This window comes from Phyllostomus discolor, chromosome 1, assembly GCF_004126475.2.
Source record: "Phyllostomus discolor isolate MPI-MPIP mPhyDis1 chromosome 1, mPhyDis1.pri.v3, whole genome shotgun sequence".
Taxonomy (NCBI): Eukaryota; Metazoa; Chordata; class Mammalia; order Chiroptera; family Phyllostomidae; genus Phyllostomus; species Phyllostomus discolor.
In genome coordinates this window covers 180,534,762-180,549,424 of record NC_040903.2, presented here as the reverse complement: position 1 = coordinate 180,549,424, position 14,663 = coordinate 180,534,762, and the positions used below count along the sequence as shown (strand labels likewise).

General features: G+C 42.4%; 1 non-coding gene and 1 pseudogene across 1 annotated transcript; one reads left to right on the top strand and one right to left on the bottom strand.

The window, feature by feature from the left end:
• The first annotated feature begins 4,999 nt into the window (after positions 1-4,999).
• Positions 5,000-5,106, top strand: LOC114493563. The gene has a single exon (XR_003684199.1). It is a non-coding gene; the product is annotated as a U6 spliceosomal RNA (small nuclear RNA).
• Positions 5,107-10,358: 5,252 nt separating this feature from the next.
• Positions 10,359-14,332, bottom strand: LOC114492176 (annotated as a pseudogene).
• Between the last annotated feature and the right edge of the window lie 331 nt (positions 14,333-14,663).

The following is a 14,663-nucleotide window of genomic DNA, read 5'->3' as shown; positions in this document are numbered from 1 at the left end:
TCAATAGTAATTATACTTATGTGATAATCCACTGTTACTGTGTTTCAGAACATAATTACAAAATGTACTCAGTTTTCCAATAACTACTACTTTATATGTGAGTCAAGCCTTAGGAATCTTAAGTTTTCTTTCTTTCTGTTAAACAGCATCTGCTGGCCCTCAGAAATTCTCAGACTGAATGTGTTCTACAGAAGCCCTTAGACAGTGACGTGTAAACATTCATCCCCATTCTGTTCCTCTCTGTATTTGTGTTTCCGGCTGAAGCATCCTGGTCTACACGGCATTTATTTCACACACCACCACCACCCAGCTTTGTGTTCCCCCAAAGAGCAGACAGAGGAAAAGAAAGAGCAGTGCAGTGTCTCGGCTAGTCCTGCCACTCACTCCAGTGGAGCCGGACCAAGCCTAGAGATTTCATTGTGAGGCCTATAGCAGGGAGAAAATAATTGAGTTGCTTCCTGGTGAGTTAGGTTGGTTCATATTTCTGTCTTTTAAGCTACCAATAAGGAATTGGGACAACTGAGAAAACTAATTTGAATGTATGTCTTACTGTTGTTTTTGAAAACTCTTTGTTTGTCTGGAAATACGGTAAAGAAGAAGCATGATGTTGAAGAAGGGTCAGGGCAGAGCTAAAGCGAGGATGTGGCAGTCACACACACTGGAGCAAGAGCTAGAATCTGACTGAACTGGATGAGTGTTGGCTGGTTGACTTCTGTCATCATGCTCAAGTGATCGCTTTCCTTGCTCTGCTGTCATCCTGGGCCTCAGCCTCTGCCAGGAATTGGATGGTACTCTGGCTGAATTTGACACATTCATTAAATGTTTTGGTGGTTAGGTATGGGCAGAACATATAGTTTCCTAACATTAATCTACCTACATGAACTTGCGGTGCCTGCAAAGAGCACACTTGGGAGGAAGCGTCCTCAAGTGTGAGGACTTAACTCTGTTGCCTCCAGAGTGGGTCTAGGGAACTCCCACACTGTCTCCCAAATTTCTCCTTTTGTATTAACCAAGGGTGAGAAGGAAGTTGCCAAGGAAATTTCTGTAGTTTCAAGCTTAGAGCAGATACAGAATGGCAGGATATACAATTTCATCTCAAAGTAAACATTAGGGCTGTGATGGGAACAGCCTGGGTTGCATATGTCCAGTTTCATACTTCAGAGGATGTTTGTGATAGTTTTCCCAAAAAATCTTAAAATTTAAGTGTTTGCACAAATTTAGAGGTCATCTAGTCCAGCCCTGTTTTAGTTCCATGCAAGCATTTAAACAGCATGAAGGTCATGAAAAGTAAAGTGAAGGGACAGCACGTTAGATTCGGCCCCAAGATTCAATGAGACTAAATACACAGCAGGAGAGGAGGGAATCAATGGGGTCTCTCAGGAAAAATGTCAGTAACAATAGAATTCTTGAGCTGGAAGGGATTTAGAGATGATTTTCCGAAGCATGGGCTACAGGTGTTAACTGATGTCTCAGAAAATAAGTTTGGGAAATGCCAAATTTAAGAGATTCCTTTCTAGAAGGGCTTTGGGAGCCTTTGATATACTAAATGCAAAGTGAGTCTGTCTGGTGCTGTGGGAGGTAGAGAAGGGGGAGTTTTCCAAACTCACTGAAACAGACTTTTTAAAATTAGAAGATACGTAGACAAATGCTGGTTGCATCTAATTCCTTCATTTTGTGGAGACTCATCCCTTCATGTGATTACTTCACTTGACAAGTGACTGTTCCCACCCTTTAAGATCACGTGGCCTGCCAAAGACAGGGACAGAATTAGAATCTAGTCCCAGTCCCAACTTTGCCTTCCACCTTGCTGCCTATTTCCTTCCCTGGTAGATGGGGAACTCCTAAAGGGTAGAAACCACTTCTGTTCTTCTCCAGGCCTCCTCCCCATCCTTCCCCACCCCCCACCCCCCACCCCCGCCCTCTTTGTAACCTGATGCCTTAGGTGCTGCAAACTTCTAGCAAGTATCTCCAGGCTTGAGCTCCCTTGAAAGAGAGCCCTACCTGGTCTAGACAGACTTCCTTTCATGGGCCAGATTCAAAATACCCAGGAAAAAGAAAAGCAAAAGGATGAGAAAAAATAAAAAAACAAAATACCCAGGAAACACTTTGTTAGCTTTTCACTCTGGTGACAAACACAAACTTGTTAGGGAAACAAGTTGCATAGCGTAAAATGTTTAATATTCTTTTCATTTCAAATGTTTATATGTAGCCTTTGATCAATTCATGACAAGCTGGTCCCTTTTAAAACTATTCCAACATAGGTTAACTAATAGAAATTTTAAATTTTAAGTACTATACATTTTGGAGAATGGGAGAAAAGATTTTGCTGGGGTGTGTGTGTGTGTGTGTGTGTGTTGTTGTGTGTGTTTTCTCCAAAAATAGTCTCTTGGCAAATAATTAGCATGAACTTTTCCTCTGCCTTTGTGTTCGAAGAAGGGTGGGAGTGTGCTTAGTATTGTCTGTCACCTTATGGTTTTTCGTTTATCCTAACAGGGTGCGACTGGCTTCCTCCCACCCTGCAGTTGTCAGGATATGTTGGGAAGCTGGGTCTTCTGTTGGAGTAAGACAAAAAATAAGTATATTAATGCTTCACCTTTAATACCTTCTCCTGGAAGCACCGGCTATCAATGAGCACCATTCATATTTCCCTTGACTGCACCCACATCCACCTCCATCTCTGCTTGAGCTCTGAAAACAGTTGATTCCCTGTGAGCTTTGCATTAGAAAGGTGTAACCATTTTCTGGTTCTGAGGCTGTCATCAAACAAACAGCCAGTAAGGGGCTGGGGAGTTTGTGCTTTTTGCTCTTAGGTACATTTCTCAGAAGCAGCTAGCACTATGACTGTCCTGAGACCCACAAGAGGTTTTCTGTTTTCAGTTTCCAGGACCCCTTAGGTTCTAATAGTAGAACTATATGCTGTCAGCGACTGCGGTGACAACAGAAAGTGCCTTTTTTTCCTTTGTTACCTTTCGTTTTCAATAGTCAGGACAAGTTAATTTTCTCAGAATCTTCAGTTTTAATGAAGGATTATCTCTGCAGTGATCCTTTTGGATAGGAAAAGAAGGAACTTTCATTTTAGAATTGTCCAGTTTTTATACTTCTCTTTTGGAACTACGTACATGTACATTGAATAATTTTAAGGCAATGAGAAGTAAAGGTAGTTTTCTGGATTACACTGTGTATCTGTATCGGAATTGATTCATTTATTATCTCATCCACGAAAAATGATTGTGCCCCTATAGTACACAGTCTCGAAGAATAGGCTGTCCTAAGCATTCTTAGGAACGTAATCCTGATCCTGTAGTTTATGGGAATCCTCACAAAAACTCATGAAGAATAAAAGATGTTAATTCTACCCATTCATGATCTGTGGCCTCCACGCTACCTCCTTAGGAGGGCGGGTGGCCACGGGAGTGCACTGGCTCGCTGGAGAACGTAGAGGAAAAAGTACACGTATAGGAAAAAGTAGGCGTTCCTGTCTTCAGGAGTATAATCCATTCACCACTTCTTAGTCCAGGGTTCAAAAGCTGACCCTAGTTCTCGGGCTAATCTGAATATGGGATAACTGGTAAAAAAGCAAGCCCAAGAGCCTGTGCAGATGGAGGACTCTACATTTTCACCTAACTTCCCATTCCCCCACCCTTTGGTTGGTGCCACACTGACTGAAAAGTGGGGTTTTTGTGTGTTGTAAGAATCCAAGAATCTTGGCGCTGGACAAAAGTCATTCCCTGAAATGGTATTAGATTGGGAAATAAATGGCCAGGATGTCGGGACTACATGCAGAAGTGAGGTGGGTCAGTGTGTGGATGGGAGAGAGTACTGGCAAACGTGAGGAAGGAAGGAGACTCGGTGCCTGATCGTCGTGGTCTGACAGCTTAGACATTTCAGAAAATTGGCCCAGAAGCTGTTTCTGAGAAAGGGGAATAGAGTGACTTTGGTCTGGTCCCAGCATTCCTTCCACTGAAGCCCTTTGACAGCTGCATTTATCCCTGGAGGTTCCTCACAACCTAGTTCAACTTGACTCCTGCCTGGTCTGCCACTGCCTATCTGCAGTCAAATTTCTGTCACAGCAACTGCATGCTATTCGCCTAAGAATCAACTGCATGCACTTCAGTTACTGTAGTAGTTACCTGTTGTTTTTGTCTGCCTAACAAATGATTTATTTGCTGGCCCTGAAATGCAGATAATCTGCAATGGCTATTAAGTATAATCTGGTGGCACATGGCATCATGTGAGCATGGAGCCATCTGTGGCCAAACTCCATCCTTCCTCCTGCAACACAGATGATGTCCGTCTGCTGCAGGAGAGAAGGCAGTTCACGCCATGGGCAGGTGAGAGCTCTGGGGAGCTGAAGCAAACACCACCCCTAGGCTTCCCAGTTACACTTTTACTTTTGTTAGCTTACACTATTAAAACGGACAAATAGTCCGTTTTGCTAGAGCAAAAGAAGCAAACTGGGTGGCTTATAAACATTTCTCTCAGTTCTGGGGGCTTGAAGTCCAAGGTCATGGCACCAGCAGATTAGGTGTTTGGGGAGAGCCACCTGTCTCACTACCCACTGTCTTCTCACTGCAAACTCACATGGCAGAAGGCACAAGGGGTCTTTATGGGGTCCCTTTTATAAGACCACTAATCCCATTCATGAGGGTTCTACCTTCATGACCTAATCACCTCCAAACTATGACATTGGGAATTAGGTCTCGACATCTGAATTTCGGGAGATGTATTCAGTTCACAGCATCACCATTAACAATGTTTACCTTTATAGTTGCACTGGATTCATTTTGCCTTGATTGGGGCTTGACTACAGGTCTCCTTTGGATTCATTCACTGGCAAATTCTTTAAGATAAGGAGCATACCTTAACTATCATTGGACCTTCCACAGGGCATCACATCGTAGGTGCATAAAGTTATTGAATTACGTATATCTGGACTGGTACTACAATTCTAGGTGCTAGAAACAGTCACAAATTTAAAAATATAAAAATCCTTGCTTTCATGCTCGCTTCGGCAGCACATATACTAAAATTGGAACGATACGGAGAAGATGAGCATGGCCCCAGCATAAGGAGGACACGCAAATTCGTGAAGCATTCCATATGTTTTTTTACCTCTGAAGTTTGATTGCTTTCAACCCCAGCTCTCCCAATGGTTAGCTCTTACTCTTGGGCAGAGACTTGACACACTCCAAACCTATCTCCTCATCTTTTAAATGGGGTGATTAAGGTATCCTGGTGCTGGAACAGAATAAACTCTAAATAAATGGAAATTGCAAAAAAAAAAAAAAAAAAGTCCTTGCTTTCATGGAGTTTTAATTTAGGAAAATGATGTGTTCAAAATTCATGGAAATTGCTGAGTTGGGAGAAGCCTTGAGAAAAGACAGAGTCTACCTGGAACCAGACAAAAGGGACCGTGTTTTTTCACAACCAAAGAAAGCAAAATTAAATAGCTCTTAGGATGCAGCAGAAGAGCGTGAAGTATATGTCAGGGCGAACTTGAATAAAGGACTTAGATGTACTATTTTAAAAGACTGAGTGTCGTATCTGTACCAAGTGAAAATGCCTAACTAGATACTTAGAACTACAGGCACTCCCCAGCTTGTACCCCATAGTAACCCAGATGCAGCTTCCTAAAGCTGCATTTCCTTCTTGCCATGTGCTGTTCCCTAAACATAACCATGCGTTTCACATCTCTGCCTTTGCACTGGCTGTCCCCTCGCCCCAGAATTTACTCTCTTTTCCCCACCCCAGTGATTCACCTTTTACTTTGAAGTAAGTAATCACTGCATTCACAATTGGTGGGCTTGGGTGGGGGGAATCCCAGTGCTTTCCCAAGTCCTTCCAACTTGCAGACTATTTTCTCTGTATACCAGACAGTAATTATGATGTGCCCCCTCTGCGACTGAAACATAATGGGAAGACACAAAGAGATGGGGTTTGTGGGAAGTGATAGTTGGTCAATTAATTTGCCTTTGAGAGAAACTACATTTTGTTGTGTTCTGTTTATAAAGAAGAGGATGTATTCTAAGTTTCCAGTAGCCATTAACTTGGGGTCCGCAAACTTTTTGGAGACTGGAGATAACCAATTTGTACCTATACATAAATGGACCCCAAGATCAGTCCTTACACAAAACTTTTGCCCCTGATGGTTGACCACATGTACTAAAGACTCATGGGGAAAGGATACCGCAGCGTAGGCACTAGTCTGGGAGTTGGTGCCCACACAAGTAGTGTGAGTGGAAAGTTACCTAGGCAACGGGAACAACAGGCATCTCGTTTGAGGACTGTGTGAGCCCACTCCTCAGAGTAATACCAAGTTGAAGGACATTCGTTTCTGACACCACGATTCCTGGGAATTTTTCTCAATGAGCTATATGGTTGTAAAGATTTGCTACTACCACCTGTTTCAAAAGTTTCTGCTCACTTTTCCTTCCTCCACTAAAAAGATTTAAGGATACATCTATATACAAAGGATGGAAGCTTACTAGATTGCCAAATTGATTAAATCTTCAATCGTGGCTTTTATTAAAATCATTGTTAACATTTACCAGTTTGCTATGTGTCCAGCAATGCTCTAGATGCTTTAGATATGTATTTCCTCATTTATTGTGGAAAATATTCTAGTTAAACCTTTTCAACAAGGTAAACCAAGAAAGACACAAGTTCAGGTAAACTGACCCTGGTCACAAAGCTGCAAGGTGATGGCAGAGCAGCTGTGGGGGGCGCCCTGCTGCCTCCCCCAGCCGTGTGGGGAAGCATTTTAGGTGGGCCTCCAGACCAGACTCCACGTGAAGATCTCTAGGTAGAGGCCTGAGAATTGTAATTCAGTCAAAACTCTAGCTAATTCCCCTGCCGGTGGTCTCAGTGCTGGGGAAAACCACCACAGTGCTTGCAGAAAGAAGCGTGTTTCATGACAAGAATAAATGCAAGCAATCACATCCTGGTTTGCCTCCTTCAGGGCGCTGGGCAGAATGGCTGGTGTCTTGACAAGTGAGTTTCCCAATGAATGTACTGGTAATCTTATCTGTGTTTTTTTTCATACAAAGAGCAGCTAAGTATTCATACCCAGAATGGTCAGTCCACATTCTCTAGGTTTAAGAAGGCTGAAAATATCCTGCGTCATAATCTGTCATGATCACCCTGGAACCGCATTATTAACAGTGTGAAGTCTTTCTCCAGAATTCAGACCTGAAGTCTTTCAGACAGTTGACTTAATGTGTACATTGTACAGGTGCTCAGGTTCTCAGCTGTACAGGGTCCCCAGAGAAATGAAAAATTGTCATCAAGAGAAACTAGAATTCCCTTTAGTTTAAATCATTTTTTACATTTCCCTGAGTGGCTTGTCAGACTCAGGTTTCATTCATCTGAGATTTGTTGAGTCCTGTGGCCACAGAACGTTGTAACATTTAAGGCGAATTTTAAGACTCGGGAGCACAGTCAGGTTTGTAAAAAGTATGCCTCATGTGACTTGGCTGAGACAAAATCTTACAAAAACCATGAAATTGGTGTTATACTATCTGTCTAGACTTGAAAATGCCATATGCTTAATTTACTGTAACAATTTGCTCTTGCTACTCATTTTACATCACCTTTCATTAATTTCTCATGTATAAATAGTTAATATTTATAGCTTAAGGTGTTGCCAGGGTAGTGGGAATAAAAAGCAAGTGATATATGACACCGTCGCCATTCTCTGTTCAGAGAGGTCTAATTTTATGATTTTGGCAACATTTATAGCTCAAATGAACCAGTGAGATCATTGAATCAAATAGCTGTCCTATCACAGCTCATCTTTGTACTTTCATCGCTAGAGTTTACAACCTGGTCTCTGCCTTAATAATTAAATATTTCACCATCTATATGCCTTTAACTTCATTGCTTAAAACTTGCCCCACATTTTTGGCTTTAGCCTTTGTCCCACTTTTTGGTATGTCACTAAACAAGCTGAGCACTCAGTAAACTATGCTGTTCAGATTCTTGCATAACATTCTAGTTTAGAACACAGTGGTCTTTTTGTTGCAGAGAAACCAGCTAAAGAATGTTCTCATTTATGTGGCAGTAAAAACCTCAGACGTTACCTGTATGATACTGCTATACATTTTTTTTAAATTAACCTAAATAGGCCATTAATTACATGTAGCATTGAGGAGAATAATGTTGACTAAAACAAAATTATTAAAACTATTTGTTTTAGGAATGTAATCCAAAAATCCGCAGGCGTATGTCAACACATACATTTGTCCTAAGTAATTCAGTAACTAATGCAGGCTCTTTCTCTGCTCCCCCATATTAACTGAACTAGGGTGATGGTAGGAGTGCCCAGGTTTCTACAGATAGTCAACTGCTTATCGAGTCTTGGCTGCCCTTTAGTGAGTGGCCATTTGTCAAGGGTGGCATAAAGATAGCTTTTAAATCCATTAGATATTATTTAAAGACTTGACGGTCCTCCAGCTGCAATGCCAGCGTGCCCAGGTATGTACTCAGTGTTCACGATAGAACATTCTCAAGATCCTTGCCCTCCGTGGTGGGTTCACAAACTGCCGTTCCTGCCTGCGCCCTGTGCCAAGGCTTCCGGAGCACCAGTTCAGTGGTGAACTGCAGTCTAAAAATTCTAGTCCTAAGACCCTTGGGCAGACAAATGCCAGTGATCCCAGTGTCACATTCAGGAAGTCACTGGTTTAAGTACCATATTCAGCAAATTCCCAGGCATGACCAAACTTGCTAGAAACCAGGAAGGAATTCTGGGAGATAGGCCAGGATTCTGGGTGTCATTGTCATTCAAGCCAATTCTGGTTTCAAAATTCTTTTGAGATTGTTACTCAGGGACCAAAATGCACTCAACAGTGCTTGGCCACGGGTCACAATGCAAGAAATACTCTGCTGAATCGTGTTTGCATATTGCTGGCTTTTTGGTATAAGAAAATTTAATCCTTGGCTGAAAAGTTTGTTTTGTTTTTGATTTTACATAAAATCTACTGGTGAGGCATATTCAAATAGACATAAAAATAAATTAGGACTTTCTATCAACTATAATCAGCCTAATCCCTTATCTTTCATCTTCCCTGTTTCCAAAGATGCCATGAAGAATTAATAAGAAAGCATTTTACTTAAGATGTTGTGATAAGCACAAGGAAGACGTGACTCAAAAGATATTGTCAAGAAATAATAGTAAGCCTTTAATGATAGGCTTTAACAAGTGAATAATAGTATCCCTAAATCTATTAATGTGATCTCAATAAAAAATAATCTATTAATGTGATGTGGTCTCAATAAAAATGCAACAGGATTTTTTTTGAAGCCAGAAAAACTTTCTCAAATTCATATAGAAAAATATACGAACAGCTGAGAAATTTCTCAGGGGAAAGAAGAGTAAGGGTGATGCACCTACTATAGAGTAAAACTTAGCATAAAGCTGCTGTGCTCAAAAAGTAATAGTGTATGAAAAGACAAGAGAAACCAATGGGAAAAACTATGAAAAACCAGAACTGCATCAAATAGACAAATTTAGCACATGATGAAGATGACATGTGAAATCATTCACATTTGCTCTTAGTGAAAAGTCCAAGAAGCAATACATTTTAAATCATTTGGTGAGAAGGGTCTAAAATGAAAGTACAAGACACCACTTTTCACCTATAAGATTGACAAAGTTTGAAAAGCTGGATAACATGCTCTGCTGGTCAAAGTAGTAGGAAATAGGTACTCTCAAATGTTTGCTAGTGGAAACACGAGTAGTTACAACCTCTTTGGAGGGCAATTTGGGAACAGCTATCAAAGTTGGAGGTGCCCACACCCTTTCACTCAGCAACTCTGCTTTTATAAGTTTATCCTTCAGATATTCTCACATGCAAAACGACCTACACATAAAGTAATTCATTGCAGAATTGGTGACAGAAAAAGATGGTAAGCAATGTAAATGGCCATTGGTTGGGAATTATTAAATAAATGATATTACCTCCATAAAGTGGAATGATGTGCCACTTAAAGATTAAAAAAAAAATTAAAGACAAGGCAGTTCTGAAGTAAAGGATCTGGATCTTTAAAAAGTAGGATGATTTAACTGTCCCAGTCTTCTGAGAGAACTTGAACAGAATTATTGGCCCAGACATAGCTATAAGTCAATCTAATAACCTAAATAACTTGTTTTTAATATTAGCAAAGTTTTACTTCAATGTTTTCTCTGCTCATATATGACTGAAAAAGGCAATATGCAGAGGTAACCCTCTGTCTGTCGTCTAAACGCAACGTCAAGGCCACTGAGAATGCAATCAAACAAGAGGATCTGCTCGAAATCTCCCTCATGCTGGGGTGCAGGCAGTGGAAGGGATGGGTTCGGGACAGAAGAGTAAGTAAACATGAGCTCTGCCACCAGGGTTGGTGGCCCAGGACCCTGAAGCAGTCGATGTTAACCAACAAGCTGACAGCTTGGAACTCCCAAAGCTGTTGAAAGTTTGGATGTGTTGGGGAAAATGTGGAGGCTCTGGGAGGGCCCATGTGCCAGCCAGAGGGGCCTTGGCCAGCCCCTTCCTCCCTAGCCCTGGGGTGGGGACAGCCTCTCACCCCCAGCAGTCCCTGCCAACAGGACTCTTGGGTGGTACATGTATGCAGTGTCAGGGGCTAAGGCCTGGCCTGGCACTGAGGCAGGTAGTGAGGGGCAGCAGGCAAGGGTCCCGAGGTGGTGGCAGGGGATTCCTTGGCACCCACACCTCTGGAATGCCTGTATATTTACGTTTATTTCCAGACTGTGGTCTGCCCTGGGAGAGGTGGGTGGGACACAGTGCTGGTGGCCTTGGTCCAGTAGTGTAGGTGGTGTGGGGATGAGGGAGAGACAGGGCTGGGGCCAAGTATCCCTGGTAAGAACCTAGTGAGGGTCAAACAGAAACCTGCCCCAAGGTAGCTGTGGTGGTCCACTGTAACAGAACCCTGTTCCCAAAGGGGTCCACTGGGGGGCAGCCCAGCAGGGTGGCCACCTAGGCATGGGCAGGCCAGACTGAGCCTGGGGCCCTAGTGTGAGATGTGGGGAATGTGATGTTAAAGATGGCAGGAGTGAGGGGTGTGGACTGGGCACATGAGGACACTGGGCAGCCCTGTCCAGCCCTCAGAAGGAAACCAGCGCTCCTTGGGGTGGCCCACGCCAGGATGGGCAGGCTGGCGCTCTACATCGTGGGTGGTCTCCACATGTCAGCATCAGTGGCTCCTCCTCTGGGAGCCGCAGGTAGTCCCTGATCGTCTGATTCACAAAAGGCCCCGCTGTAGTCCCACATTTCAGGGGCTTTGTCCACTGTGTACCAGGGCTTGAAGTGTGCAAAATGTTCATTCCCCGGTTCCTCCAGCTGGGCCACGGCAGTTTGGCCTCCTCGTTCTGGCTGGCAAAGAGCAGGTGGCCCACAGTGTGGTCGTCTGGGTCCTTCAGGATGACACAGATCACCTGCAGCTTCGGGGTGATGCCGGTTCTTCCTGTGCTCTTGCCTGCACACTTAACCACGTTGGATTTCTCGTCTGGGTGGATGGCAAACGTTCCTTTGCCCGCGCAGGCCAGCAGCCGGTTCACACCCCGGAACTCGGAACTCGACGGTGTCTCCAGTCTTCGTGCTTTCCAGGTGCTGGGACATCTTCCCTCTGGCGGGAAACTTGGGACCAGTGTCTTTGAAGTAAGCCTTGATGACCAGGTCCACGAAGCCTTTGCCATCATCTCTGGAGACAGGCGTGCGGCCGAATGACTAGGTTTCCGTGATTAAAGCCGAGAGGTAGATGTGCTGGCCAACAGGGAGGCCCGGGGTGTGCGGGGCGATGGCAGGGCAAAGCGGAACCGCCGGGTGTCGGGTGTCGTGGTCCATAGCCTCCTTGTCAGTGAGCCGCAGCAGGTACTTCAGGTCCAGGCTCTCAAGGGGGAGGCCCGGGTGGAGCGCTGAAGCAGCTTCGTTAGCAGGTGGTAGAGGACCAGACTGGGGAGAGACCACATGGGCCAAAGTGCTCAGCTGGGCCCCCGGGGGGTGGCCACACGCAGCTTTCCCTCCAACGAAGCAACGCAGAGCCTAAATAACTTTTAAAACAGTAACACCTGCCCATGAATCCTAGCCTTTGGTCCAAACATTATAGAAATAGCATTTAAATATGCTCAACAGGATTTAAATAGAGCACTTGGGAACTCCTCAATGAATTCATTGTTTTGTTTTGCCTTTGAATTGTTTCTTTTATGTAGTGAGTAATTTTAGACAAGGGAAGAAATGTACCCCGATGGCTATGAAACCTGGTTCTTTCTATGATGGAGAAGAAGCAAATTATGTAAAATCAAAACTGACTATAGCCACTTCTGCCTTCTAAGGACAAAGAAATAACAACTCCTCCCAGCGGGGGAGTATATGCTCGCAGCTTCACACAAAAGCCGAAAGGAAGTCTTTGCTTCACCTTGCAGGCTGGAGATTCACACTCCCTTAGAGGAGCCGTTGTTTTTGCAAAACACTAATGAGCTTGGGGATATGCAAAGACAGGGCTGAGAAAGATCAAAGGAGCTCTGTATGTAAAAAGAACTGAGCTGAGGAGTACAGAACCCTAGAGCCCAGGCAATTTTGAGGCTGGGAGATGTGAAAAGGGCCTCCAAGGGAAAGGAAAACCAAGCACCCTCTGTAAAGTTTGCCGCACACACAGGTGCCTGTGCGAATGATCATTTAAAAGGAACAAGGGGAAAGAGCTGATATTTCTCACTTGGGACAGAATGATGTAGAACAGTAACACCATGTGGTCAGGCAAAACAGTTGATAAATCAAATTAAGTCTCCAAATCCTGAGGTGATTGGAAAATGCCTAAATTACTCAAATTTCCCTGAGGGGGGACAGAGCTCAAGCTAGTTTCCTTTGAATTTTGAAGGAGAAAGTAATCCTGCTGACGTCTGGGTTATATACTTCCCTCCACTCAAGACCTATACAATAAGATTATGAAACAGGCAATACATTTCTGTATCAACAGCATTAAGGAGGCACACAGGGAGTGCTTGGAATTCCCCACGCTAAGAGTAAATTTTCAGAGACTTAAACTAACCCGGTCCCCAATTCTTGGTCAGGATATCAGACCCCTTGACTTCTAATTCTCCCAAGATTTTTCTTTAAATACTTGCTTCCTCCAAAGAACTTCTTAAATTCTCTCTCCAAAGAACTTTCTAAGTATTTAATCATAAAAAATCCATGTTTTTCCCCCTAGTACTTTTACAGTGTGTTTACACTTAAATCTGCTAATCCATTTCAAATTTATATTGGTGTATAGGGAGAAGTATTTTTTCACATACTTACTTAACTGTTCAAACTTTTTTTTACTGAATAATCAATCCCTCCCCTATTTAGTTAAAATGTCATTTTATCATGCTAAAATTATTATGTATAAGTCTATTTCAGATATTCTACAAAATATCTGACCAGTACTCTTCAAAAGTATTGAAGACATGAAAAACAAACAAAGGCTGAGAAACTGTCGCTGAGCGAGACTGGGCAGGCATGGTGGCCGAAGGCGGTGGGGCAGCAGGAAGGACGGTGGGAAAACCAGGCACCCCTGACACAATCGGTAGTTTAATTGTGTTGTACAAGTATTACTTTCTTAGTTTTAATAAATATAGCATGGTAATGTAAAATGTTTCTCATTACTCTCTTTTTGTTTTTAAAAAAAGTAAGGCTCTCAGTTATTACTTTGAGGGGTTTTTTTCCCAATCAGAACTTTAAAATCAGTTTTTCTACTTCTAAAAAATTTCTGTTGGTGCTTTCATGGACATCGTTAAATTTCTAGATTAACTGGGAGACAGCAGATATCTTTACTGATATTGAAACCTCCCATCTAAGAACAGAATATGCTTTTCCATGCAAGTTTTGTTTTGTGTCTGTTAGAGTTTTATTTAAAAGTTTTATTTGTATAGATTGTGAACATTATTTCATTTTATTGTGAAGTAGTTTGTCTTTTTGTAACTATAATATGTGGTCCCTTTTACCCATTATGTTTTCTCAGTGGTTGTCATTTGTATGTGTTAGGCTACCCATTATAAAATCTTCACTTCTGTAAGTCAAAAAAATGGTTAGTTAAACATTGGCAATTGTATAGCTTTCCTAATAGAAATACTAATGATTTCTTAATATTTACTTTGTTCATAATTACCTTAGTGTTGTCATACTTTGTCAGGTGATTTTCTTGAATTTTTCAGGTGTGTAACTATATTATTTATAAATAATGACTAATCTTAACTCTATCTTTAAAATCCAATTTTCATAGCTCTTATTTGTTTTTGTCATCTAACTGGGGCGCTGCTACCTCCAGAACGACGATAGCTGGTTGTAATGGTGAAGGTCGACATCCTAGTATTTCCCTGTACAGCATCGACTTTCTGGTCATATCATGTGCATGTGATATATCATATTTATACCTATTTTATTAAGCATTTTACTCAAGAATACTTGCAATTGTCAAATTCTTTTTCAGCAGCTATGGAGATGATCATATGATTTTTCCCCTTTTAAATACTAATATGGTGAGGTATACTGATGTATCTCCTAAGACGGAATCATCTTTGAATTTCTTCTATGAATCTTTATAGGTGTGCTGTTCTTTTCGTGTGATGTTGAATCTGCTTGCTAATACACTCTTTGGAGTCTGTGCATGCATATTCATAAGTGCTTTTGGTCTGT